Raw genomic sequence first — 6177 nt, 5'->3', positions numbered from 1 at the left:
CCTCTTGGAACTAGACACAGTTCTGTATGTGTTCCCTTTGTTGCATGACAATATTCAAGACAGCTTTGTAAATAGGCAGAGACAAGTTTTTAAAATAACATCTAGTCTTTCTAGATGCATAGAGTCTCACAAAGTATAATTTTGTAAATAATTCATTGTAAAATTTCGTGGTTTCTTTGTTTTCCTCAAATGTTAGCAATGAAATTCATATGGTTCTAGATTTCTTGAGCTAATCATAGTTGGGATCTGTTTATTGAGTTGCTACTGGAAAGCAAAAGGTAAAAAGGTATTTCCTCATTTAAAATAAAGTTTTACATTTAAAAAAATTAAAAAAAATAATAAATAAAAATAAATAAACCTAATTACTTCCCCCCGCCAAAAGAAAAAATTCCAAATTTGGTTCCCACTGAATGCATATCACTTTCACACCATTGTAAAGTCAAAGTATCAGAAGTTGAAACATCATAAGCTGGGGATCATATGTATGTTAGAATCACCTGGAAGCTCAAAAAAGTCAGACTTTCTGGTTTATGGAGTCTTGCGTTTGTATTTTGCAAAAGCTCCCTGGAGCTTCCTAATGCACAGCCAAGGCTGGAAACAACTGCCCCAGACAATGAACATTTTATCAACAGGAACTGCTTGAATATCTTACACCATTTAGGCCCCTCATTAAAGTGTCTTTATTGACTCATCCTTGGGTTTCATGCTTAGTTTGAGCAACTCTAAGATACGTGACTGGAGTTATGGTAGGGATGTTGCCAATGACCCCTGAAGTGGGTAAGAAGACACACAGGAGCGATTTCTATTGGCATCTGCACCAGGAAAAGCTGTGATTCTCCTGATGAACCAGTTCATGTTTATCTTACGGATGCTGGAAATCATTTAATGAACACTGTTTTCCAAGCTTGTACTAGCTGCCGGAATGCTCCTGGTCAGAGTCGTGATCCACCTTTATCACCTGGATAGCATTTTATGGTACATGTGTTGTGCCCTGACCTGATTCCTCTTTATTTTCTGTCCTTTCCTCTTCACCCTCCTTTCCTCATTTTTTCCCATAATGCTTTTCAATCAATATAATTCACACACTATAAAACTTCCTCTTCTAAAGTGTACAATTTGGTGGTTTTTAGTGTATTCACATCACCACTACATAATTCCAAAACATTTTCATCATCCCCAGAAGAGACTCTTTGCCCATTAACAGTCACTCCTCATTCCTGCCCTCCCCTTTGGCAACCAACAGTCTACTTTCTGCCTAAGGATTTGCCTATTCTGGACATTTCATATAAACAGGATCATATAATTACGCGGCCCTTTATTTCCAGCTTCATTTATTTAGCATAATATTTTCAAGTTTCCCTCATGTTGTAGTACGTATTAATACTTTATTCACTTTTTAATGACTGAGTAATATTCCATTGTATAGATGTACCACCATTTTGTTTTTCCATGCACATTTGGGTTTCCAACTTTTGGCTATCATGAATAATGCTGCTACAGACATTCATTTACAAGTTTTTATGTGAACATGTCTCAGTTCCCTTGGGTATATACCTACAAGAAGATTTGCTGAATCATATGGTACCTCTATGTTTAACTTTTTGATGATCTTTTCTCATTAAAAACCTTTTTTTTTTTTTTTTTTGTCTTATGTATTGTCTGTGTCTTTGCCAGCTGCTACAAATTCTTCTTTTTGGAAGGAGGCAGAGTATAAATAAATAAATAAATCACAAAGCACTCCCAAGCCATCTGTTTTAATAATCTGTGCTAGAATTTTGCCAAGATTCTATATCAAGCCATTTGGTCTATAGTTTCCAGAAATACCTTCTGTCTCTTTGTGAAAATCAGAACATTTTTTTATCTTCAACGTTCTCATCATTTATCCAGGTTGTTTTTCAGTCCTACATGCAAGGTATTTCATGACTCTGTGTCTAATTCATCTGACTCTGGTCCCAGAATTCATTTGCAGCCACGTAAGCTCTCATCTATCTTATGATGTACTTAAATTTTCATATCCAAGGAATTCATGTACATGGTTAAAAATAAAGTAGAACAGAAGAGCCGACAATGAACAGTCCCACCCTCATTTCTTCTCCCTCTAGTCCTGCTCCTTGAGGCAACTGCTTCTAAGTCTTTTAGCTCTTTATTCTGGGAGTGATTTCTGTATCTTTAAATAATGTGCTTATGCTGCTGTTTCTGTATTTCTCAATTTTAAACATCCTTTATTGATTTATAACTATGAAAGATGAGGATTTAATTCATATAGATCATCCAACCAACCTCCCCCACCCTACTCCCAATATGGTTATACTGCAGTTTTTATTTAGTTCCTCTAAATAAAATAAAAATAAATCTGTTGATTACCCATGTTGCTTTAAGTAACATTTATGTTTTTATTTCTCATTCCATCAGCTATTGATAGTAGTTTTGACTCACTGTTTTGTAGGATATGGTTATCACTCCTACCTCTCCCTTTTGGCTCTCCTTCCCAGCTTCTGTCTTCTGAACATTTACTTTATATTTTTATTTTAAATTATATTATATTTATATTATTATTATATTATATATTATATTTAAATTATATTAAATTTTATTTTTATTTTATCCTTTTTAAAAAATTTGTTGAGGGGGCAATAATTAGGCTCATTTATTATTTTTTAATGGAGGTATTAGGGATTGTGCATGCTAGGCATGCACTCTACAACTGAGCTATACCCTCCCATCTTGAACACTTATTTTAAATGCTCAGTGTCGATGATCTGTATATTTTAATTTTCTAACCATAATTAAATCTTCTGTGCTTGGCCTATTAGTTGGTTCTAGAAGGTCAAAACCAATAAATAATGCTTTTATTTATGACAATGTAAATATTATTTATTACAGAGCCAGCAACATCCTATAATTATGTTTCTTTTATCTAGTTTCAGACTGCCTTTCTGCTTCCCCTCCCCCTTCTCTTCTTCTCTTTACTGGCCATGATCATTTCCTCAAGTTTGTTTCCAACTTTTCAGCTTATCGAGTATTCTATTTCTGAGATCCCTCTTTTTCTAAAGGACCTCTCACACAGAGCCCTCTCTCTCTTTCTTTTTTTCAAAAATTGAAGTGTCGTCAGTGACAATGCATCAGTTTCTGGTGTGCAGCACAATGTCCCAGCCATGCATATGCATACATATATTCGTTTTCATATTCTTTTTCATTAAAGGTTATTACAAGATATTGAATATTGTTCCCTGCGCTACTCTCTTATGCTCTGATTTGGGCGTGTTGCTTTTCTGTTACACAGCTGTTGGCTGGGGATGTCTTCTTTTCACTGATGCCCTAGGCTGGCCCCACTGTTTTCTCCTTTCCTTCCTTCCTCCCTTCCTTCCTTCCTTCCCTCCATCCTTTCTCCCTCCCTTTGTATGTATGTATGTATGTATGTATGTATGTATGTATGTATGTATGTATGTCTTTTAATGGAGGTACTGGGGATTGAACCTAGGACCTTCTGCCTGCTAGGCACGAGCTCCACTATGGAGTTACACCCCTCCCTCCCTTTTTTGTCTTTGCCTTTGTTTGTTTTTTTGGTCTAGGCTATCATTTTGCTGCGCCACATCTCAGGTAATTTCTTAAGAAGGGGTGTGTGATATGTCATAGACTCCCCAAGTCCCTAGCTTCTCAAAGTGTTATAGCTCCACTCTCACACTTGAATGATAATTTGGATGGATATAGATTTCTTCACTGAAAATTGCTTTTTTCACAGAATGTTGAGGGCACCATTCTAGCCTTTGCTCATGAAAGCCCTGAGGCCAGTCTGCAAACTTTTCTGTTCCACTAGGGAAGTTTTTAGGATCTTGTCTTTATCATTGCTATTCTAAAATTTCACCTTGATGGTGCTCATATGTGGGTGCCTTATTCACTCGTTGTGCTGGAATCTTGGCATCCCCTGTACAAGCCGTCCTTCAGCTTTGGCGAATTATTTTGTTTTCTTATTTGAGAATTTCTTCCCTTCTGTTTTATCTTTTTTTTTTCCTGGATATTTCTCTTATCCAGACATTAGGCAAATTTCTAATTCTCTTACCTCCCAACACGTTCTACTGAAATTTTAATTTCCATAATCCTATTTTAATTTCCAGTAGCTCACACTTATTTTCTGGCCCCCCTTTCACAGCATCCTGTACTTATTTCTATTCTCCCTCATTACCTATTCATTTTTGAAAACTCCTTCGGTCTTCTATTTCCTACATTATTTCTCTTTATTATGAAGCATCCTCCCCACCCCCATTTATCTTTATCTTTTTTTTTTTAATGCCAGAGGCTTTTTTTCAAATGTCTGATGTTCTATGTCTTTTCATATTTAAGAGCAAGGCTGGGCTGGTCAGGTGGCAGATTTCTTTTCATTTGGGCAGTAAGCCTGCCTCACGTGGGGGTTCCAAGTAAAAGAGGCAGAAGTCCCTTCTTTGGGGCCACTGAATTGAACCCTCTGACGGGATGGATCCCTGGCTGCCCCGTGTGTTGCTTGGGAGTTGACTGCTCCAGGTACCGTTGGTCAATCCTCACTTCAGCTGTGGCTGTGTCTCCTGCCTCCTCTGCACTGTCCAACCTCATATCATCTCGGGATAATGGGATAATATGCGGCTGTCTCAGCTGCCTCCCCCCGAGTCACTGTGCTCCACCCGCTTCATCAGTGGCCGCTCTTTTCTCCATTTCTCAGCTCCTGTATTTTGCCGAGAATGTTTATCTGCTAGTGGCCTCCCTCCTGGTCTCTTTGCCATTGAGAGAGTAAATTTTTCCTCATTACTTTATAATCATTTTAGTGGGATCACAGAAAGGGAAGTGGCAAACCCAGGTGGCCAGTAATCTACCTTTAAAGGGAAATCTTCAGTTCCCTCTTAATGTGTCTGTTTTACCTTTTGCAGAGTGTAGGTCATTTTCCTTGATATGGGAATGAAGCAAAGTAAGAATTTTACCATTATAATCAATATCTCTACACTGTGGGAAACAGGGTTCCAGGGGTCTCCCCCTTTTCTGTTTGGCTGCTTTTGTTTTACCTCTTTTTCCTTCAGATGCCGTTTCCACACCTCTCCAGTCACCCTGTCAGAGACCTCTGCACCCTCACATCCAAATGCCAATTTTTTTTTAAACTGCAGTATAGTCAGTTACAATGTGTCAATTTCTGGTGTAACGCATAATGTCCCAGTCATGCATAGATATGCATATATTCATTTTCATATTTTTAATTAAAGGCTATTACAAGACATTGAACATAGTTCCCTGTGCTATATAGAGGAAAAATTTTTACCTATTTTTATATATAGTGGTTAACATTTGCAAATCTTGAACTCCCAAATTTATCCCTTCCCATACCCTTTCCTCGGTAACCATAAGATTTTTTTTACTATGTCTGAGAGACTGTTTCTTTTGTAAATAAATTCATTAGTGTTCTCTTTTTTCTTTTCTTTGTTTTTAAGATTCCACTTATGAATGATATCATATGGTATTTTTCTTTCTCTTTTGGGCTTACTTCACTTAGAATGACAATCTCTAGGTCCATCCACGTTGCTGCAAATGGCATTATTTTATTCTTTTTTATCACTGAGTAGTATTCCATTGTATAAATATAACACAACTTCTTTATCCAGTCATCTATTGATGGACATTTAGGTCGTTTCCATGTTTTGGCTATGGTACATAGTGCTCTTATGAACATTGGGGTATATGTATCTTTTCGAATTAGCGTTCCCTCTGGATGTATGCCCAGGGGTAGGATTGCTGGATCATGGTAAGTCTATTTTTAGTTTTTTGAGGAATCTCCATACTGCTTTCAATAATGGCTGCACCAAACGACATTTCCACCAACAGTGTGGGAGGGTTCCCTTTTCTCCACACCCTCTCTTTATGGTTTGTGGATTTTTAAATTATGGCCATTCTGACTAGTGTGAGGTGATACCTCATTGTAGTTTTGATTTGCATTTCTCTGATAATTAGTGATATTAAGCATTTTTTCATGTGCATATTGGCCACCAAATGCCAATTTGTGTCTCTGTCCTGTCAGTTCTAAGTCCAGCACGTTTTTGAATTCACATCTCCAGATCCTTTGCCAGTGGTCCCGACACACAGCTCAGTTCCAGACGGGTCTCTCCTGTACTATTGCTGCAGCCTCCTAACTGGTCCCTGCCTGCCCACCTCTAATCCAGC

Source organism: Camelus dromedarius, chromosome 21 (assembly GCF_036321535.1).
Source record: "Camelus dromedarius isolate mCamDro1 chromosome 21, mCamDro1.pat, whole genome shotgun sequence".
Taxonomy (NCBI): Eukaryota; Metazoa; Chordata; class Mammalia; order Artiodactyla; family Camelidae; genus Camelus; species Camelus dromedarius.
The sequence above is the reverse complement of the archived record's forward strand: the minus strand, read 5'-3'. Positions refer to the sequence as shown.